The sequence below is a fragment of the Anoplolepis gracilipes genome, chromosome 2, assembly GCF_047496725.1.
Source record: "Anoplolepis gracilipes chromosome 2, ASM4749672v1, whole genome shotgun sequence".
NCBI lineage: Eukaryota > Metazoa > Arthropoda > Insecta > Hymenoptera > Formicidae > Anoplolepis > Anoplolepis gracilipes.
This window is the reverse complement of record NC_132971.1, coordinates 15090475-15114841: the sequence shown is the minus strand read 5'-3', so window position 1 is coordinate 15114841 and position 24367 is coordinate 15090475. Positions and strand designations below refer to the sequence as shown.

Sequence of the window (24367 nt, the reverse complement as noted above, 5' to 3'; positions counted from 1 at the left end):
GAAACTTCCTCGCGGCGTTCGTCGCGGTAACGAATCTGAAATTTTCGTCACGTACCGAGCGCGTTCATTTAAAGCACGGTAAAGTTGGTTTGTGGAGCCGCGAGATCTGTACAGCCTCGCTAAATATAATCGCGGCTCTCGGCAGCTTGGTCAAATTATCATCTCCGCAAAGAGCAGAAGCGTTATTGCCGCAATCCGAACATTTCACTGCATGAAAGACCCGCATTTTGGAATAACTCCATCGCTTATATTCGATGTAGCGGATATAACGAAACAGAAATTCAAATTCGCGAAACAGAAAATCAAATATGTATCTCTGCAATCTGATTATGTAACTAACAATATATAAGAATAAGCGCTATCGCAAATAAAGCACCGCGTTAATCGCCGCGCATGATGTTATCGGTGCCGTAATAGCTGGATATAAAGAGAGAGAGAGAGAGGATTGCGTTTCGAAAAGTTTCGCACGCAGCCCCCCTCTCCCCCTAATTCGAAGTTTCATTGGTATTTTCGCTGCATCAGGGGGTTCATACCCGGTCTTTCGCACAGGCCGTATTTTCTCCGTCCCTCTCGCACTTTCTGCCGTCACGCGTGTCCCTTTTTTCCTCTCTCATTTCCCGGTTGGCTGCTACTGTCGGGTGTTTCCAGCCCTTCTCTCATTAAATCATTTGTTCTCCGACACCGCGCCGCGCCGTCGCGCTCGCCATTCCCGTCGGCGGTGCAGCGGCAAAATATATCCGGGTGAATATTTCGAGAATAAACGTCGGCTCGTCTTTTCTTCTCGCGTGAGTTCACACCCGCGTCAAATTCATATCAAAGTAATATAAACATAATTCACTATAATTTTTGCGCTACGCACGATACCCTTCTGATTATTCCGTTAGAATATTTTTAGTTCAATAATATACGCTTATAAATGAAATCAGTATATTATCACTGAAAAGCAGTAAGTCATCTCATACTACAAGTACAGCACTGCAAATTAGTGAAAAAAATGAAAGAAATCATTGAAATAAATCAGTAGCTATTTCAATCAATGATATATTAAAAATGCATTTTATATTATAATAATGTACAAGAAATAAAATAGCAATACTTTGTTGAAGAAATATCTAAAGTTTTGACCAAAAGTCTTGTTTTTATGAATTTATCATATTTTAGATTTTAGAGTACAAAAAAAAAGAGTAAACACAAAGTATAATGGGTAACATGTAATTCTGAATTTGAATACTAATTATACGTACGTATTTTAGTCCAGATGTGAGTGTGTGTATAGGGAGATTTTACAAAAAATAATAATCCAAAATACTCATTAATCTTCGATAAACTGTGTCACTGTTGTAACTAATGACATTTTCACCGTTTCAGAGAGTATGCATATTCATTTGTACAAATGTACAAATGTGTAATAAAATGTACAATATATGTCAATATATGTAAAAGTTTTTTATAATTTGCTATTGTATAATTTAGACATATATATATCTTCATTATTTACAAAAAATATAGTTAACTTAAAAATTCGAAAAGTTGGAAAACGGACAAATGCAAAAATCGGAAAACGATCTGCATTCTTGTCAAACTTATCGTATTATAATAGTTTCTTTCTTTAAAAAATGAAAATTGTATAAATTATTACACATATGTAAGTTATATTTACGTGCGATTTAAATGAATTATTGCGCATTTTAACGCAATATATATCTGTCTATATATGACTATAATTACTAGTGTAAGAATTATTATTTTGTATCGTTTGTACATGCGTTGATGAAAACATCATTTATAAACATCCGATATGCAATAAGCGCAATTGCGCATTTACATGCAGTCATTTTTTTTGACAAAACCACAACTCTCGCTTGGTCTGCAAGCAGCTTCAATCGACGATGCCCGTACGCATCGTCCGCTCGGATTATGATGACCCATCTACTACGGTCAGCTCGTTCAGTTTCGATTTATGGGTAACCGATAACCGGATTCGTTCGCCCCCGCTGCCCTTCCTTTCGACCGTCAGTCCTCTGCTGTGTGCTTTTTACGAGGCTACCTGTGCGATAACATCATGGAGCTACGTCAACAAATTTTTCCCCGGCATTGTTCTCTTTGCCGGGAAAGTTGATGACTACAGAAAGCAGATCTTTTGATACTGCTGAGGATATTTCCATTTGTATAATATTTTTTTTTTTTTTTATCAAAAGCAAGCAATTATTTGTTCATATCACTTTTCAATTAGAATTTAATTTTACATAAACAAATAAGAGCATTGAATAGAAAGAAAGAGAGAGAAAGAGAGAGATCCAAGTTAGTTAATTATATCACAATTTGATGTACATTTTTTAAAAGTATTATTTTTTTCATCTGAAAGAGACTTTTTCCAGTTGATTCGGCGTCTCGCAAAATGACAAACTCTCGAAATAATTAATGGAAAATTTAAATAAATAAATAATTATTATTGTGCTATGGCGTTAACAAAAAGGAGTATCTATCGAACAATAAACAAAAAATCAGCCCACCGAAACCATACGCCTTTACGATCGACACGCTCGCTTGCTTAGAAAAATATAGGCTCCGACCTTTGTGTGCTGTTGTTGCAGTCCGATATAAAGGGGACATCGAAATGTCGATGTCCAGTGTCGGTGTAAATACGATGAACGTGATGGGCGGAATATAGGCAGGCAAGTGAAAAGTATCAGCGTTATTGCCCCAACACTTTAAAGCTGCGGATTATCCTTGCGGCTTAAATTCCCTTTTCACCGCGCGCGTCTACGTTCTCACCGACATCAGCGAGACAGTATAGTCACCGAATTCATTTCTTCTCGAGGCTACCATGGAGACTCGAGTGCTTCCCTCTTTTTCCTTTTTTTTCTTTTATCGTAAAATGACGCGCGCGAGCTGCTGCGAGATTACAACAGACAACGAACGACGTTTCGCGTTAATGTTATTAAAAAGCATCCGGAAATTTCGAGGCATGCCATAACTTGTGACGCTATTTACTACAGCTGTTGCAATTTTTGATGATCAGATTCAATGATATTTGATTACTGAAAGAGGCAGAGTCAATACAAATTGGCCAAGTCAATAGAGTGAGCCAAAAAAAAATCCATTTTTCATTTTAAGAATAAAAAAAAATAAAAAATTAAAACTATGTAAATAAATAAGAATAAAAATTATAAAAAAATTAATCATAATGTGTTTCTTTAAATTTTAATTATATACATATAATATATAATAATTATAATAATTACACGTGGATTTGTAATAAAATATACAAAACTGTAAAAAAAATATATTTATAAATATACATATCTTTTTTCTAAAAAAATCAGAAGGTTATTAATTTATTTTATAATCACAACACACACATAGTCGATTAATCAACGATTCGAGAAAAAGACAAGCCTAAAACTCTCTAAAAAGTTCTACGCATGCCAAATCGTTAAGCGCCAAGCCCGCACGCGTCCCCTGTCAGAGGATGAAGCTTTTTTAATCAACGCCGAGCAATGGTCATTACGACGCCCTTTTAAAGCCCTATAACGCGGCGCGAGGCGCGACAACGGAACAACGAAAGCGAAAATATGGCTGCCGCCACGCCAGCCGGCCCCATGGCTCTCAAAAAGAGTCCCTTCGTTATGGACGACCGTATTTCACGTCGTTAACGGGCGCCGCCACGTTTTGTCGGCGATAAACTCGCGACAGCCACGACAGATACGAGGATGAATGCCGCGCTCTACGCGGATTGATGAGGGACATCAAGCGCCAGTCAACGATTACCATACCTTGAGTGACGACGTCCGCCCGTCGAAAATGGGAAAAAAATCTCAGCCGCCTACGGGCAGTTTCAACTACAGATGGGATCGAAGAAAGAAATCTCTGAAATATGGTTTACGCAAACACATACACGCCCGTTTTCATCATACTTTGAATTTTCCGCGACAGAAAAAAAATGGAGTTGGTCGCAGAAGATTATTGTATAGAAACAATTATTTTGTCACTATTTTGCCCACATAATTTTTTAAATGTAAAATAATAAAAATTAACGCAATCCGTGAATAAAATAAACTATAGAAAATATATATTATGTAAAAACAAATTTTATCAAAGCCGGGCAATAAATTTTAGGGCTGAAATATTGAAATTATAAAATCTCGGATTCTTAAACTCTTAAATAAATCTTAGATTAAATGCTTCAGTTTTAGACGCGCTTTCTATAAAATTTTAAAACATTAAAACTTTATAATAATCTAAAATTGTCATATAATTATTATGCAATTTTTAACGGTCGTATACAATTGCTATGCAATTATTAAAAATATTTAACGACATTAATTACGTCTTTTTGGAAAATAAAAAAGTATAAATAAAATGCTAGTTGAACATAATTCACGTGGGATACATTTATAATGCAGCCTGTCTTGCGGAAGGCATCGCGCTACAACATGCTTGTACAATCCAATCGATGAAAGCTATCACGCGACGACGGTTATTGTATTCCGGATAATTTGAATAATGAACATTTTCCCAACCGGTAACTCGCATCTATCTTGTCTGTTCGTTTCCCAGGAGCGTCGCCGCATTAAAAGTGTCCAGGGACTTTCTGAGACATTATAATATAAAGAATACCAAAAGACTCCGAATAAGTTGGATAGTCGATATCTTTTCTAATTAGATTTTGTCGTGCATTGGAACTAAAAACTGCTACAAGTTTTCTCCACTAAATAAGAAGTCATACTCGATTTATGCAAGTATTCCCTGAAGAACTTACTTTTACTACAGATATAGCGCATTTGTTTTATTTCTTTCACATTTACATAAAAAATACAAAATACCCTTCAATAAAAAAATCATTTCTTTTTAAGCTTTAGCTGTTTTAAATATTTGTTATTACATGCACCGTTTGTGTAGGTTATACAGTTAAATTGCAGTCATAAATTGTTGTCATAAATCATAAATCATCATAATTCGAAAAGCAAACCATTACGTGCAACATAAAGTGTAGCTGGCTATTCTGACCTTTAACAGTTGAACATCGTCAAACAAATTGTGTTAGCCGATAAAGTTCGCACGAAAATACAACTTGGAGGGAAGTTTCAGCAATTTGGGTAGCATTGAGAAGTTAGGAAGGATCGGCGAAGACGTGGTAGGAATCGGTAGATCAGAAGTGCGCTTCCTAATTAGTAGCAAACCTTCTAGTTTTCAAGGTTTACGAAATTTGAAATCGGTGAAGGCGTACATATCATATTCTTTCCGGTTATTAACGGTTTGTTGTTTATCTCTGTTATTGTTGAAGTCATAAATTACATAAACTTCCGTTCTCTGTATCCTACTTCCGTAGTCTTGACGGAAGTAGGACTCAAAACAGAGTCTTTTGAACCGCTGGTAAATAACGGCAGTGAATGGCAAACGCAATCATCGAGTTTAAGTGTACTATAACCGAAGGTAGCTTGAGAAGCGCACACTAAGAAGATTGGAGAACTTCTCGTCAAGACCTGCCGATATCTAAGACGTTCTAAAGCGGTTTACGTAAAAGTAATAAATTTCTAAAGATATTCACGTTGACTTTCTAGCATTCATTCAAAATACACAGACACTTTCTCACGAATACTTGCTTACAATAAACAATAATTGATTTTATAAAATACTTTAAACTTTAATTAATGTTCAATTGACAATTATTTCACGGATTCAGGGAAAAGAAAATACTTTAACAAATTGTCATACGTGCAATTATTATGTATTTAGCGAATACTTTTTTCTTGCTAGAAAAGAAAAATAACGTTTAACGCATCATGATGAATTTTCAACAGGGATATTCAGAATTTTAAAAAATTAAGAATTTCAAAAATATACATACTTATTATATATGTACATTTAATTGCACAAAAATAACTGTTTAATAATATTTCACCACAAGTCTGATCCTAGGATCTCAGTTAACATCTGAGCATGCGCGCATCTAGAATGGCACGTCCTAACGTAACGAAGCTTTCGGAAGAGATTTTGTCCCAGAAGGGACGGTCGGGTATTATCTCACACAGTCCCGAAGGTAACCTTCGAGACTTTCCTGCATTAAATCGTTTCAGCGGCACAAACAATTCCGGATGGTCGTTAAGGATCCGCTCGCTGTTGCTGGCCGCTTGAGAAGTACTTTCGCTCACTGGCCGTTTAGTTCTCGACTTGTGTCGCTGATAGTTTAATTAAAAATTGCGAACTTTTACGATATTGCGGCAAACAAATTTAAGAGACGGTAGAAATTAACAATTCACTCTCAAAAAGATTAAAATATACAAAATAACTTTAATATCTCGGATAAGTAAAAAGAGTTAACATAATATTTAAAGATATAATCTCTATTATTATACATTCCTTTTAAAACATATACACATATATTTTATAGCATTAAACTTTATTCAAGTCAAATGTTGAATAATTAAGGATACCTACGGCTCTTTAGAGCGTTAATCCTTTTCATTTTATAATCATATAAAAAACCGTCAACTTTTTAATTATTTTTCATCAAAATCACCGACACCACACCACTTGCCTCACTCTTAAATACAACGAGCGTCACTGTAATTTTAAACAACAGACTAACTTAGCCTCAAGGCACAATTTTGCGGATTTATATAACTTGCTAGGATTCAATTGCAAACGCGTTACATACGCTTTAGCAAGGAGCTTAGACGAGGTTAAATGGGACGTTTAACGCACGGCGTCAGGGACGTAATGGCGTGTGTAGTAATAGTAGAAACGGATTTGGCCGCACGACCATGATGATATATTCGTTTCATTAGCCGAGCTTAGTGTCCCGGAGAGTACCCTGGCATTCAGAATCCTTCCGTCGAAGATCTGCCTGTATTTACGAATATCTAATTCTTCGTATGTGTGTGCATGTGTGTGTGTTTGCAATAGATTTTTGGAGGAATTTATTGATTGTTCCTACTTGTAACGACTATTATCACGAGAAAATAGATTCTCATAAATGTCAATTTACATTTATAGGTAATAGAAAATCTTTCGATTTTAAAATTAAAAGCATCCTTTTAATTCTCCGCGTATAAAATGGTGCAATAAAAAGAAAAAAAAAAGAGAGTTGCAGGAAGCAAATAAAAACCGATCGAAAGATTAGATATAAGTAAGTATGTATACATACAATCCGATGCCCTTGTCACGATTAGAGAACCCGATCAATTACGTTTAATTACAGAAATTATATTACAGGATTTCGTGCAGACTATGGAAACGTCGCGTATACGTAAACGCAAATATGCAAATGCGCAAGGCTCTTGCGCAGGCTTATGTACATCGCAAGGGTTGCATGCTGATCCTAAAATAATTACCGGACAATAGGATGAAAGATTTAGCTCGCTAGTTTCGAAATAAGATAACGGGAATTGAATACGAGGTAGATTGCTATAGATTTCACTACAGAAAATTAAGCAATGATCGTTAACATTCCTACATTGAATTTATACGACGATTAATTATTCGAGCGTATTAAAACGCGTATTATCTCACTTATTTGTCTATCGACTCTACCTGTGATACATTCCAAATTACATAGCTAATAATTTTAGCAAGATCTAATTTCAGTAAGATTTCACATAATCGCCAAGATGTCGAAAATAAAAAAAGTTGCAAGAAATCATAGAATTCTTCGATATCCATTTGTAAAAATTTTTGTTTTAGATTTTAATAAGAAAACATTGAATTTTATGCAACCACTATTTTGCGTTAAAGATTGAAAGAATATATACGATTTAATTTACTTCCGCACGTAAAATCTGATGCGTACGACTTTGAGATATTATTTCGAATTTGAACAAACCGTTTATTTACAGCTAACATTAATCTAGCAAACAATCGCGGTATGATATTCGCGAAGAAGTCCCGACGCCATTCACCGATCCTCACTCGAGGATCGGAGTAAGCTGTTCTACCCTTTGTCGTGTTATCCGGAAACTACGGACTCGCGCGGATTATCCGAAGAAGGTTCTCTCGTCCCTCAGGTTGGATAGGGTCGACCGCAGGTTTATACGTCAGATTGAGATGGAGTGAGCCGAACGAACGAAGAGAGAAAGCGACGAGAGGGACGGGGGGAGGGGGGGGAGGGTCAGAAGGGACTAGAGCAGAAAAGCCGCGGAAACGACGACGCGGAAGTGGAAAAGCTTCATGAGAAGGAGAGATAGGGCAAGAACAGGCAAGCGGAAGACAAATAAAGCGAAGTGACGGGGCTTGAAACGGAGCGTGGGACGAGAGGAGGAGATGAAGGAGAAAGAGAAGGTTTGAGAAAGAAGAGGATGAAATGCAGAAGCCAAGCTCTACACGAGCATTAGGGAAATTGAAACGGTTTTCTTTATCTTCTCGAGTCCTAGCTACAGAAAAGGGCTCATGACGAAGACGGCATACGTTTCGTCTTCGACGACGATCTCGACACGGTCTCTCGTCTTTACATTCTTTTATCTTTCCGGCAAGCATCTTGCATATAGATTTCTCACAGACACGCGTATTAATATGAGAAAACGGTGTCATAATTCTCTCTTCGATCGCACACAATCGATCCGCAGCGTCGAATACGAAAACGAAATCGCGAACACACCACCACCGAGAGTGACATAAGTGAATTAATAACTTGATAGATAATTAGTATTCTGTATAATTTCCGCGGGGATAATGATAAATACCAGCGCGATATTGACGGTTTTGAGTGATTATAGTTATTAATTAACGGTGCGTAATTCACATTAACATTATATCATTACTGCTGAAGTACTCAATTCATATTGGAATTGTAATCTAATTGTGTATGCAGTAGCATATCAAACGTCAATGTTAAATTGCATTCCTCAGACAATTATTCATAACTTTCTGGTATTATCCAAAATTATTGCACGTTTCAATTACTGTATTTTTCAATAGTAACATAAAACTCGTGCACTTTCGTGCATAATTTATACTTTATTGCCTTTTAATTACGGCTGCATATTTCATTACAAAAATTGCGCGATGCATTAACGAAGTAATTAAAAAATTCTTCCTTATTAACATATATCTTTACCAGGGATATGTACGAGAGTGCTCTGTTCTTCTTGCTTAAGTAAAAATTTCAATTTACGCAAGAGAACTCGAGATATCACAAGATTCGAGACATTCGTTGTTTCCCCGGAAACGCGATGTCCGGAAACGAGAGCCACGACGCGAGAATCCACTCGCGCGAGCCGCAAATGTGTGGCTGCGCATTTCCACACGCACGTAATCTCACGCGCACACACACGCCTACGCGAAATACACGGCTCTATCTCGGTATTTACGATACTGCCGGAGCACGCACGTGCGTATGATGTACGAGCCTCGGTAAATCTCGGCAACACAGCCAACGCGCACCCCCTGTGTTCCGAGCCTGGTGAAGGGCGACGGCGGCGGCGGCAGCGTTGGACCTACCCCGCTTTTGGTATTCATGCTGACAGGTCGCCTTTATTGACTGTGGATAAACCGCGAGCGACTGCTGCCGCCGCCGCCGCCGCCGCCGGATAGCCGTGTCTCTCTCTCTCTTTCTCTCTCTCTCTATCTCTCTCTCTCCCTCCCTCTCTCTCTCTCTCTCTCTCTCTCTCTCTTTCGAGGAGAGAGAGCACGCATATACGAAACATGCACGAAAGCGCGAGTATGACGGTGACGGGCGAAGAGAGAAGAGATGAGAGGAGAGGAGAGGAGAAGAGAAGAGAAGAGAAGAGAAGAGAAGAGAAGAGAAGAGGCGAGAAGAGAAGAGAAGAAGAAGAGAAGAGAAGAGAAGAGAAGAAACGAGAAGAGAAGAGAAGAGACGAGAAGAGAAGAGAAGAGAAGAGAAGAGAAGAGAAGAGCATCATCGGCGGATAGCGCGGTCGCATTCGTATGCCGGTGGCACGTTTCGCAAATACGTGAAGAGGGGATTTGGTTTTCCGCCGCGAGAATCAAACCATGCTGTTGTATATACGCGTGTATTCCGTGCTCGACCGCTGCTTTCCGTCCGACCTCCCCGTAATTCGATCTTTAGTATGGCCAATGGGCCGCAAATTAGTAGAAAGTCGGCGTTTCTTGAATATGCAGGGAAAAAAGTAAATGTCAACTCAAAACTTATATACTATATGAACGCGTTCATTGTTTTATATATACGCAACAATTTATAATCTCCTGCTTAGAAAAATTTGAAAATCTTAAATTTCAACTTAAAATTCAATATTATGATTTTATTTCAATACTGTGTAATAGTTATCTCAAGAATACAGTAATTATTTTGGAGAAAATTATAATCTTTGATTTGAACACGTGTTATTTTCTATGCAACATTTTTCCTCTCTATTCAAGCAAATTTTCTTTGTTTAATGCAATATTATCTCCTTTCAAGATTTCTATTTTAAAACTAAAGATATGTATTATCAAAATAAGAATATTCTTTTTTTCTGTGTGATAAGAAAAAAGATGTTTCTTTTCCAGGAAAGAAGATGCTTTACTGTAACGTATTAGTAATATAGCCGATGTCACGATTTAATTTAACTCATAAATTAATATAACGATTTTACCTCAATTCTGATTAATTTCCATTACAGTTTGTTAAATTAGTTGAAAAATTTATTTCTCATGTATATGGAGATAACTTACATCCACTCAATTCGCAATATAAATAGCGAAATTATAAATACGAGATCTGTAGATCGTGATTCTGTATATATTATTAGATTTTTCATATTTATCATAGATCAGAGATTATAAAATTTGAATACTCGATCGTGAGATATATTTGCAAATTCAAACGTTGCAAAACGTTGAAAATGTAAAGAACATCTTTTACAATAAAAGCGAAATTATTCCTACAAAATATGAAACATGTTTCACGTGTTTGTTTCATGCACTTATTTTAAACTACACGCTTTTGCTTCTAGCTTTTAAAAGATTATTTGCTTTCATTTGTGTGATCTAGTATTAATCTGTGTAGCGCTCTCGTGTAGAAAAATAATTTTATTGTTAATTTATTTATTAATAATTAAACTAATTAAATTGTTAATTAATTATTGAATTTATTGAAAAAAAATGTATTTTTCTTTTATAATTAACAAATATATCATAAAAATTAATTTAAAGTATACGATATCGTACATATATTTAAATAAGACTGTTTCTTTGAGTTCGTGTAAACAAACGTAAATTGTTTCCACGTTATGAAAAGTAACGTCGGCACTTGTAGCTCACAGATTTCATCTAAAGCGTAAGTTCTCGCTTTAAGCTCATTTTCAGCGGTTCTTGTGTGTAACCTACACCGCTTTAGAAGCACTCAATGTGTTGCGGGCTTGATATTACGAGGCTCAGCCGAATCTACCTACGCCCTCTTTGCCTGGTCGTTGACCCATTCGGCTATTTTCCGCTGTTTTCGGAATATTCCGTGTTTCCACGTTATTCCACGCTGCCTATTTCTGCTATTGGTAAATTACAAATCACTGTGCAATGAAAATTTGAATATGCAGATGCCAATGTTCGCTTCGTATCAGATAACGATACGATCGTCGTTATTACTTGTGACTGTAGCTACGAAAACATTGAAAATTTAACAGAAATAAATAAATCGGGCAAATAATTAAAAAGATTTCTTTTCATAAAGAGGCTTTCCTCTGTTGCTCAAGCGTGTATTTTTAATTCAGACAGTTTGAAACATTTTCGTCATATTTCTTGACGAGATTGCACGTGGTATAGGTATTACACGAAACTGTGTTCATATGACGCGTCACGAGCGAGCAATTTTCTCAGCGTTCATGTAAATATTAACGTTAAACATTTAAGCGGCATCGTGTCATTGCTGTAATAACGCGCGCATAAATTACAACATGGGGTTTAATACAGAAAGCGGATTAAGCAATTACGGGCAAGGGAATTCACCGCGTATAGCAATTTTTGCGAGGAAATCGCGCGTCGAGCGGCTTGATATAAATATTTATGTGTTTGTACCTCTTCTTCCGCACAGTGCGACCGGCTTTGTGCATAAATATTCATGCGCATAATATAGATCCTGATGTGCAGTTTGGCTAACGGTATTCTAAATTCTGGGAGAGAGACCGAAGGATGTTTCTAACTGACAGTGCTCCTATATATCCGTAAAGTTAATTACCGCTGTAATACACGCGAATAATTTACGCTTTTGTCGGAAAAAAAAACAGAGTAAAATTCAAGTACATATGAAAACAAACAAAACATCACATTTATGTATGCTTCGAAAAAATATACATATACGTACTACCGTACTGTAAGCGTACGTAATCTGTCGTCTCTAAAGTTTCTGTCGTTAATAGATTGTGAACGAGTTTTTAACAATATTTTCATACTTTTCTATTTTTATCAGTAATATCGCATTTCACGCAAACTAATCTCCATGTATGTAATTTGCCAAATGTATATGTGTACACAATATACACTCTACTAAGCAGTGATCGCTCCCATAATTGAATAAAATGTCGTGATTTTCGGGTGAAATAATATTTTAATGAGCCGTTTGCTCCGCAACCCTTCTCGCTTTGCAGTTTCGTCGATGCATAATTGCAACGAACTGCACGAACTATTGATGGATACTCAATACAGGTAACAAGATTAAAGCTAATTGTCAGTACGGTAGTGCTTTTATATAAAACGGATACGTTTTCACGAACACGCAGGGAACACGAATCACATGCCCCGCCTACGCATGCATTATTTATAGTGATCCGGAAAATAGTCACGTTAAAGCCGGAAACCGGGAAATAGTCGCACTAAAGTGCTCTTCGAGTAAATTCGCAGCATAAATAACATACAGATGTGTAACACGGAAATAAAACATGAATGTAATTATTGGCGCATTTTTTACACGGAAATTACACACTTGATTAAATTATTACAAGTTACGCATGTAATTAATTAAATTTCAAAGTTTTGTATGTAGAAACGATAATGTAAAATTTAATAACTTAATTATTGCGTTTTCGAGTTTCAGAATATCGTTATTAATTTATATAAATTATTGTTGACACAGATATGATGAAAGAGACAAGATAAATGGATAAATGTACAAATTAAAAAGTCGAATTATATTATTTTGCAATTAAACAAATTGTTTAGGAATAACACAAGAAATTATTTTATAAAATAAATATCTCTTAATGTCAAATTGAGTATACCAATTATTTTTCTAATTATATGTATTTCTATAAATGGAAACAGTAAATATAACATGTCAAATAAGCGTATCGCATATACAGTATCGCGGCGCATATGGCACAAACGTTATCCAATTTTTCTAGACACCGTCGTCCGTTAAATCACGTATGTTCAGAATGAAGCTGTTTAATCGGCGTGACCTGCGCGCGAATTGAAATCATTTAATTTTATATTATAATTGCGAACCGAGCTGACGCGCGCGCTAATACCCGGCCGGACCGTGACAGACGACCGTTTGAAATAATTAGGCCCTAATTACATCGCATCGTATTCTCTAATTGAGCTCACTCACACGTGTCGTGCGCTTATGGGAGCGAGGAGAAAAAGGGGAGAAAGAGAGAGAAAAGATACGTTCTGGAATGCCACGTGATACCCGGTTGTTGAAAACGGCGTCGTCGGTTAACGCGTTATAAGTGGCGGCAATGAAATGTAAAATATGCTTGTTAACACGATAACTGCTCTCTCTCCAGAGACTTAAAAACGGAGCGAGAGGCGATGAGGGAAAAAGAGAAGTAGTTTGTACGAAGGGAAGAGAGACGAACGAGAAGGAGGTATAGAGGGTAAAGGGAAGGTATGGTCCACGAAAAGGGCAGCGACCACGCCGGTGAAAAGGTACGATGAAAGGTGCACGGGGAGATTCTCTGCCACTTTTATTAGAAGCCCGTGCACTCTTTTTCCTCGACCTCTCTTATATCTACACACGTATCTTCGTGTACGTAACGCGACTAGTCTCTTCCTTTCTCTTTTACCGAAACATTTGCTGGGAGATTCAAGAGCCCTTGTGCACGTACGACTGCCCCGTTTGTTGCGTGTGTTACAAATGTTTAAGTAAGATGTGTGCGTTTTCACGGTATACCAAAACGGTGGTCGCACCTTCTTGTAATTAGATGCAGAAAGTTTCACGACTGGAATACATTTTAAAGGCTAATTAATTTTCCGGAACACCGCGTTGTTATTATTGCAGATGTGTACAAACGTCGTGTTTTATTCGTAAATTGATATTTCTTCGCCACTGTTACGTAATTATATTTGTAATTATACATTTTTGACGGAAAATTATTCAAACCATGTCACGAAAGTTGCACGAAAGGTTAATTTCATCTTCACACAGTTATTACACAATTCAATTCTCTATTAACTTATGAATATTTGTGAGTATGAGAAGTTTTGTCATGTATAAAACATGCCGTTATTTAAATATTGAATATCAATTTTATATAAATCAATGTTAATATATAAACATTTAATCATTTTGTGATTAAATTCTATTCAAATTGATTAGTTCAGGTCGACGACAATATCTCGCAAAGATCGGCGCACACATACCAACAAATTAAAAGACTGCTTAATTTGATAGAAAAATGAAAAATCATACGTATCGCACGTTATATTTCCACACAGAAAAAAAGTATCAAAAGTCAAAACTTATATAAACTCATATAAACGCGTTCATTGTTTCATATATACGCAACAATTTACAATCTTCTTCTGGAAGAATTTAAAAATCATAAATTTTAACAATATTATAATCTTATTTCAATACTACGATTGTCATTTCAAAAATAAAATAATTATTATCACTCTAAGAAAATTATAATCTTCGCCTTGAACATGTGTTATTTTCTATTCAACATTTTTTCTTCTACATTCAAGAAAATTATTCTTAAATAACAAGAATATATTTTTCTTGGTTGAAGTGTATAAAATGTCTTCATCCAAGCAAATTGTCCTTGTTTAACGCAATATAATCTCATTTTAAGATTTATTAAGATCATTTTGAAACTAATAAGAATATTTTTTTTTTTCTGTGCAGAAAATTTAAAAACACAACAAAGATGATACCGCTACAATCAAAAGTCATTCTCGACTACTTTTTTTTTTTTTTTTTTTGTGAGCATATATCTGTTCTCACGTATCGAGCGCCGCTGCATACGCATGTACGAATATGCGAACGTGAAAGAGTACGCTGGAGTAATGTTCGTCGGTGGTGCTAACTGCGGCGCGCAATGTGAAATATGACCGGTCGTATCTCTCGCGTAGGCTCGTTTTACATGCAATTACGATTTGTATCGGGAACGTAATTTTCCTGAGGGGGCGAACGAAAGATCGGCGCGATGGTTTTCTCTTCGTAAGGGGAGAGTATCTCGACAGTCTGCGCACGACATACCCGTAGGAGTTCTACAAGGACGAAATAAAGGTCCTCGGTAAATTCGATTCCTGAAACCGCTTTCTCTCTCCCTCTTGTTGCCTTCGTTCTTTTATCCTGCCCGCACCCCGCACCCCGCACTCCCCACATTCCCCGATCTATATGCGACAGAAGCCCTTGACATCTTCCACACGTCTGCCATCTTCTCGCGCGCGCAACGTAATTCGCCGATATGTGTGAACCGTGTCGCTTGCATCCTATTTTGCTGTAATTGGCGACTGGTTTTGCTCCGAGAACACTGATACGCCAAATCAGAAGAACGACGCGTATCGATGGCGCTTCCGCTCGGCGGAGCTTGTATCCTGTTAGGGATTGTGCGGCTATCGAGGGTATCGATTCAACAGCACAGACGCGTTAAAAGCGGTTTGCACGAAAAGTCTGCACGTACATCGGCTGTTAAAGCTTCTATGCTTCGAAACATCTCGTTCCTCTTGTATCTCTTTTATACAAATATAGAACTTGCAGAATTCTCTCTTTGTAAAACGTATCAGGAATTTTAAAACTCTTTGGGGAAAATCCGATACTTCATCAATTATACTGAAAATGGAACGCTAGCTTGATGAAGATTAATAAAACAAGAAATAACATCGCTTTTTCAGCATTCGAAATTTCATTGCTTCTTCGATACAAGAATATCCAATAGAAGAGGAAATAGAATCGAGCTCTAGCTTGGAACGTCCGCGAGAATGCAAGTAGAACGATCGATTGTTTACCAGTGCGACCAGTTTGAAAGGGGATCAGGTAGACGCCTAACCAGACTTCCATTCCGCATTATCTTTAACGAGTTACCGGAAAGTTTCTGTAAGAGAACCCTTGGGAAAACTCAAGTGTAGAGAGAGAAAGGGCAAGGAAGAAGGCGACTCGGAAGCGAAGGTGCGTGTCTAGGACGCGAAGGAAACGAAGGAGAAGCGAGGAGCTTCCTGCAAAGAATATAAACAATGCGTTTTAATTAGAGTCCCTCGCCCCGATGAATGCACAATTGTTGCCCCGGGGGGGCTTTACACTTCGCCCCGACGCCAGCCTCCACGTTTCCATCTCTGCTTCCGGTAGGTAACGCTGCGTGCCGTGTATATCAGATGCCCCTGACGTGGATAAAACTAATTTCTCCCTTCGCCTCGGAAGGGGCGCACGGTTCATTTTTGCTGCATACTAATAGAGCGCGTATTACGGTAGTATCCAATTTCTATTCAACGAATGTTATTCGACTAAAGAAACATAAATCAGAACCTACTACACAAATAATTGTCTATACATGTAATAACGTTCCTACAATTATACATATATATGTATAAATGAGCGAATAATAATTATTCATGCTACCAAAGCTTATTCAACTCTCCTCGTCTGTATTATTTTTTAATAGAAAATAAAATATATATCAAAATATAAAAAATAATTATATATATTTTTTTATTTTCTATATGTTACTTCTCTCCTTTAAATAAAATTGAAAAATCTCTGAATAGAAGGAAGAATTTTGAAATATATTTCGCAAAAACAAAAATTAAAGATTAATGTAGCATTTTTAAGATATTTAATGTATCAATTATGCAATAAATCTTCGACAGAAAAAATATATTTTTTATATTACAATAAATTATGTGAATAAATATATATATGTATATATTTCAAAACAAACCGTCTTTTACGTTTAATGTACTGTTTATGATATAAATTTTTTACGTTCATAAAAGTTTATAATTTCAAATAAATTCAATTCTGTTTTTTGTACATTTTGGTGAGATCTACCAACTTTTTTTGCATCAAAAGATACGGCAGCGCGCGGTGCAATAAAATTCCTCAACAATCGGCGATAAACGTGCCTTTTACTTGAACACGTGACAATAATTCCGCCTGGGAGAATCGCGGGATTGTGATTGTCCCCCCGTGCCGCCTTCAAGTCGGCACATGTATGCGTGCGTGAGCCCATAGGACCTGTGACACACGTGACCGGCTTACATAACGCAGCGCCTATTGTAATGCGCAATGACAACGTCGTGTGTTAGCCTGGGTTCGATGGTGACGATGTTATTATGCGGCTATCCCTCGTCCTCTTACAAGTCTCGTTGAAATTTCGCGATAAGGCAATTTATTCAAATCAAAGTGCGATTTGAATCTTTGGCATTTTACTATCGCAACGATATCCTTAATCTTATAATAAATAATTATATAATAATTATAATTAATATTTTTTTCTTTTCATTTAATTTTATTTTATTCATCCTAACACAGAGATTGCGTATATTGATGATCAAAGATTGAATTGAACCTTTTCCTAATATGACAAAATTATAATACAAAAATGTCACATGCACTCTCTTTAGTATAAAAAAACAACTTAAAAACAGACTATCTTTTTTTTCTAAAAATGATGAAAATATATTCCTTGTAATTATAAATCAGATTATTTAAATAATCTTTTCAAACGCAAAAATTTATTACTGTTTTCGTAAAAGAAAAAAAAAGAAACAAAATTGTCAGTATTAATTGTCTTAATCATTAATTTTATTATAATATCGACAAGTTCAGAGTAATATAAAAAAATTAATTAACAAATATCAAAAATTAATAAACAATTCTATATATAATAATCAAAAATATATAATATTGTTGCAGGAATATACACACATTATTCAAGCGAGGAGAAGCAAATGTGACTGGAATGGAAATCAACATATACACAGCAGGTATAAAACAAAATGTTCTCCCATTGTCGTCTTCCTTTCCAAAACGAATTATTCCAAACATATTTGATGGCACGAATAGATTGCATGAGCGAATCGACGGGTCAATCGCGTAATTATTTTTAATCTCTCGCGCGTATCTCGCGCTTATCGCGCATATTCGCCGGTACAATATCGTGTTATATACGAACGCAATGTCCGGGTTATTATTCTCGCAGGGATCGACGACAATGAGGCATGAAAACTTAACTGGACCATAAAGAGCATGTGCTCGCCGTTTTATGAGTCCTTTCTACCTGCGAATCGTCGCGAACTAGTTTTCATGAAGCAACGAACGAACATTTCGTGAGCTACTGACAACAAACAAACGTTATATTTCTTCTTCGCTCCTGCCGCGGTTAGAGCTAAACCTAAAGGAATGCGCGCAAAACATATGGAAATCTTGGCTTTTTCTCAACGAAAGTTTTCGACTAAACCATGTCAAATGTCAACCGATGATATTAAAAACGACTAGCTATTTTGGCATCAAAATGCTACACGCGATCGTTGTAACGCGTCATCATTCATGTTATAATATTGTGATAACGGGGATATCGTTGCCAGTATAATTTTATGACATACTGCAACGCGACCATTAAAAATACATATTTCCTATAATGTATTATGTGATATTTCTCGGTAACTTAATTATCGCGTTATAAGAATAACGCGTTTCTAAACTATTACTATAAGAAGGATTCGTCAAAAAAAAATCTTTAATTAAAAATTTTTTTAAATTTGCCTATAAATTTTGACCGACAAACTAACTCATTGTCAGATTGATAGTTGATATATATTTTAAGTTTCTTACATGTCGATAAGATTTTCATCAACTTATATCAACAAGATTGTATATAATATCGTCAAACAAATATTTATGCCAATTGTTGTAACGTCTTTTTGTCTTACAATTTCACATCTAAACGGTGCAAACAACATAACGAATTAAGCATTTTAATCAGTTTTCTTGCGCAACGACAAAATGTATTATACCTTTTGTCTTTGCGAGTCTCTTCCTTGTACCGGCAGATTTCTTAGCCTCTTACGTGAACAGGGGAATTGAATTGTTGCCGCATTATTGTACATATTGCACGGCGTTATAGTCTTTGGAATTGGGTCAAACAGTTAACGATCGGTATCCAGGCTACGAGTCAAGCCCACCTACGCGAATGCACAGGCGTCCTTCTATCAACACGAAAGATAATCGCTTTTGGCGAACGATTCCCTGACGCGCCATCGATTACCAATACTTTCAACGTTCCACCGCAGAAAATAATTAACTCTATAAACCACGAGATGTCGAATATTACGAGAATTAATTCAGAAGACGTTCGGCAACACTATCTCGTTATGAAAAGCGCTCTTCACAAAGGCGGTAAGATTAATTTAATCGTGATATAGAAGCGCATCGGTTCTCATCATGCAAGTAGTTGCAAGTAATTTTAGACGCGAAAATTCTTCAGCATTGCGAATGTAAAATTTCATCTTGCAGATATATTAATTTCTTGCACGATAAACAACTAATACCTATGTATTTGTATTGACGAAAAAATTTCGTTATTTTTAATTTTTGTTTTTAATACGTTTAAGATCTGCATAAAATATTACAAAAAAATATCTCTCCATTATAAATATGATAAATTCACATTTGTCAATTTTTTTAAACGATTAAATCTTGCTAAAACGGACAAGTATGTGTCAAGTTGTAATTTCAATTCAACAAAAGGAAATGGCAAAAGTAGAGACAAATCGGACGGTTATCACGATTAGCGGAAGAGGAAGAGGATCGTGTTATACCCGGGACGTCGACGGTGTCGCGCGACGGCTGCAGAAATTAATATAGATCTCATTTCCTCGGTGCGAATATACCGAGCATTGTCTACGTGTTTCCCTGCTCTTCTTCTTAAATCCCTTGTAATTTGACTGTGCGCATTTACTCGTCGTGATTTCAAGAACGACGCGACAATTGTATTAGTTTAATTAAATCAGGCTAATTTAAAATCAATCAATTTAGGTCAAATTTGCTGATTTAATAATTTAAAATTATGATATATCGATTAAAAATAGCCAGATGCTGACTTTTTAATATTTTGTGGCACAGCTTCGTGTAGAACGGAATGTTCTGAATTTATAATACACATAAAAAAAAAAAAAAAAAATGCGGCAAAGAAGTAGCGGGATACGCGATGCGATTAAATCAGAATCGCAAACGTAGCGACTTTTGATTAACTACTCATCGATTGCGCGGAATCGTATGCCGTGCCATACGGAACGTGCGATAGGTAGAGAATGCTGATAAGGGCGGTTGCGACGCAAAATAAACGTGATAAATAAACGTACGATTAATTAACAACAGAATGCGCACAGCTAGAACAGCCCCGCCGTCCGTGACGCGGTAAATCAGCGGCGACGAGAATATAATAATTGAGAATCGACGCGTGCACACTCGCACCTAATTGATATATCGTCAAGTTTTTGTCGATCGTTGTGATTTATCGTGGATGGATTTGTGTGCGCGGGGAAGGCGCTGCGAATATACCGTATATATCATTTACGCGCTCGTTTACGTTAGTAGAATAAATTCGTTTTCATTGTTTTCCCCTTGTGTATATACAAGGAAATAATATTTTTTTTTCCACGAGCTCTGTAGCAACTCATCTTGCTTTACAAATCACTTTCTACACGAAATTGTTTTGCGTAGAATCTATTACATTTCAGATTGACTTTTTCCGAGACAAGTGTTTACAGGGTGTCTACTCAAATTTTGTAAAAAAAAATCCCTAAAAATTCCCTAATTTTCCAAGTATTTATTCAAATTCCAAGTAAAGAGAATATATTCACAAATATTTTCAAAGATTTGTTTATATATATATATATATATATATATATAAATTTCTCTAAAATAAACTTTTTTATTATATACGATTTTTCATTCATCAAAGCAAAAACACAGAGCTTAAGTTTCAAGTGTTGGATTTGTAAATGTATTTAAAAAGACTTTATAACTTTCATAAGCATTTTTCTTACATAAAATTTTCATTTCTTTATCATTACAAAGAATATGTACTTTAATCACTTAATATCACTTTTTTATCCCTTTTAATCACTTTTAATTTCCAGAGAGTTCTATGCATGAAAATTATTAAAATATTTTATAATAAACAAATTAGATTAACCGAGACAACGTATAAATACCGAGATGAGACACTAATCATATTTCGATTGTCCCATCTATCAACTTTAAATGAGATTTTGTGTTATTTTTTTTGTATCGTTCTGCAATCATTTATACTTTCTGAATAAAGTACTAGATATGCGTATAAAATTTAAATATTTAACAAATTAAATCAAGATGCCAATATAATATGAAATTTCATTTACGTCCAGTGTCTCAAGTCGTCAAGTAATTTGTATATTTTAATTATTTTTACGCATAAAACTTTTTGTAGAACTATTGCAGCACTTTCAAGCGTTTAAAATCTGGCAAGAATGCTAAAAATTCATCGAAAGACAAAGTGAGACGCAGCGTGAACTAGGAATCTCAGTTTGTCCCGATTTTTTCCCGGGTATTATTTGTTTAATCTATCAAGAATTTTAGAGCTATTAAAAATAAAGCCAAAACTCTTAATAATTAATAAGTTTCCACGAGACGCCAGCTTTACAAACACCCACATGAAATTGCACAAAATTACTATAACTGTAACAAAAAAATTAATTCCGAGACGTCAGTTTTACACACACAACTGACTGTTTATAAATGAGAGCAAAATTATCAAAAAGAGAATTTTTGCAAAAAATGCCCTGAATACCAATAATATTCCATAAGATTTTCCTCATTTTTCCAGATACAAAAAAATTTTTAAGAATTCCAAGTTTTCCATGTTTTCCAGGGAGTAGACACTCTGGTTTAATTAGCATGTCGCAATTGATTCATATTGCATCTGTCATCTGTCAACAATAGTAGTAATTATGTAATTGATGTCAATTAAATCAAAGCTTTGAAGCTGACAGAACTACATTGGCAGAATCAAATCAGATCTACTAGAATATTTAATACTCATTTTGTACTAATTTATACTAGTAAAGATAATTTTATACTTTGTACCATTAAAAAAAACCGTGGCGTTGTTAGCTTCCTAGGAAAGTAGGACCAAAACAAAAAGAGAAAAATAAGATTAGAAATCGAAAGGCTGAATTTGTATCGCTAAACATAATTTTGTATTTTGTGCAAAAGAAAAAAGGAAACATATGGCGTTGCTGACTTATAAGAAAACCTCACGTATCCGAAAATTTTGATTTTGATTAAACTTTACACGTATGTAGAGCATAAATAAATGAATTTATTATTTTCATTTGCGGTTCGAAAATGATTCTAAGAAATGAAATCATTCCTCACGTGTAAAGAGATCTTTTACTTTTCTTGATACATCTTAAAATTTATTCGAGATACCAAAAAATGTTTTATACAAAAATTTCATGGTAAAAACATCTACATTTAATCAGATAATAAAATTATGAAAAAATAATTTATTCAAAGACTTTTGAAAAAAAAATTTCCAAAATTTTATTTGTGTGATTAAGCGGAGGTGATTTTATCATGAAACTTTTATATAAAATATTGTTTGATACCTATAATAATTTTTGAAATATATCAAGAAAAGCAAAAAGCCACTATATGAGGGATAATTTTAAGTCTCTTAGAATCACAACACAGTTGTAACACACAACGCTATTGTATTATTAACTATCATTATTATATTTTTTATAAATATCTGTGTAAATCGTCTCTGTAAAATACATTCGAAAATATATTCAAATATTTGAAAAGTTTAGTTGTTGCAATACATACGCAGTACGTGAACTGCGGTAAGGGATTTATTCGTATACGTCTCTTAATACTGGCGATCGCGGAGATACAAGCGATACGGCGGTGCACTTGCGAGCAAAATACTGTAAATGCGTCTGGAGTAAATGCACAATATACGGCACACAAATATATAGATTTCACCACAGTAGAGAAGGATAGCGAAAGTGGATATGGCATGAAGCCTGCGTTTTCCACAACCCCCAGGTGCATCAATGGTCCTGCGGCGATGCCGGCGGAAGCAGATGAGGTGGAGGAGTCAGAGGAATCGTGAGAGGCAGCGGGAAAGGAGAAGGGTGAGAGGAGGAGGGATGGTAATATAACGCGAGGAATAGAACTCGGTAGAGACTCGGTTAATTAACGAAACCCACATGGGACAGGCCCGTGCTCTGTCCAGACTGCCACATCCTCCTCCTCCTCTTTTCTCTTCTCTTTCTCTGCCCTCGTGTCTCCTGTGCCCAATCCTCTCGCCATCTCTTCTATCGATGTCATCCTTTCTCCTCATTACCCTCTCTCGCCTCCTTCTCACTTGCTACGAAAAGGCGACTATAGAACTGTACGTAAATAACTGCACACCCTTATCCGCCTTTTGCCGAACATATAAGAGCACGACGACGGAGGGTAAGCGACTAGATAAAGTCTCGGCGATACGACGGAGGAAGGACCAGCCGTAACAAGGGAAGGGAAGGGAAGATCTTGTTCGGTCGCGCGCTTAATTAAAGAAATTCTTGTTTACTCCCGGTCGTTTCCGAAACCGCGCTCGATCCATTTTGCCCTTCGCCCTGCGTTATCCAGATATGGAATGCGGATAATTTGTGTTGGACAGAAATCCCGGGCATCGAACCCGAGAATTCTAACCCATCGCCTAAACACGCGATATGACGTGCCTGCTATGATATTTCCGGCGACGATTGGGATGTGGGTGAAATCAGAAAGTGAAAATGGATAGTATATATTAAATAGAAAAGCTTCGATACTCTCTTTCTCTCTCTCTCTCGCCTTCGGAATTTTATTTTATATAACCAAAATTATATCAAATTCTACATATTTCAATTAATTTATGAAAATAACAATATGCTATTGTCTATTATCAACAAATTATACTCAATTGTTTTAAAGAATTTTAAATAAAATTATCAAGTGAATAAAGCAATTTTTAATTATGTCAAATCTCAAAAATAAGTTTCAATTATTGTGAAAATGCCTAGATACAAAACACAAAGCTGCAAAATCTCTTTTACAGTAATTTGAAAGAAATTATTAATCTATTGCAGAACATACTTGTAATTCTAAAATTAAAAAATTTTCAAACAAAATCATATTTTCGCACAAGAAAAATTATAACTTTCTAAAAAATCTATTAAA

At 35.8% G+C, this 24367-nt stretch overlaps 1 protein-coding gene and 1 long non-coding RNA gene across 3 annotated transcripts in view; one reads left to right on the top strand and one right to left on the bottom strand.

The window, feature by feature from the left end:
• The window catches only part of LOC140663020 (uncharacterized), a 99750-nt gene that overhangs the window by 21898 nt on the left and 53485 nt on the right, over positions 1 to 24367 (top strand). For both annotated transcript variants that reach the window (XR_012046204.1, XR_012046205.1), the window contains exon 2: positions 18032 to 18102. This is a non-coding gene — a long non-coding RNA (uncharacterized lncRNA). The remainder of the gene's footprint in view (positions 1 to 18031; positions 18103 to 24367) is intronic.
• The window catches only part of Phyhd1 (Phytanoyl-CoA dioxygenase domain containing 1), a 141033-nt gene that overhangs the window by 100978 nt on the left and 15688 nt on the right, over positions 1 to 24367 (bottom strand). The gene's annotated exons all lie outside the window — the stretch shown is intronic.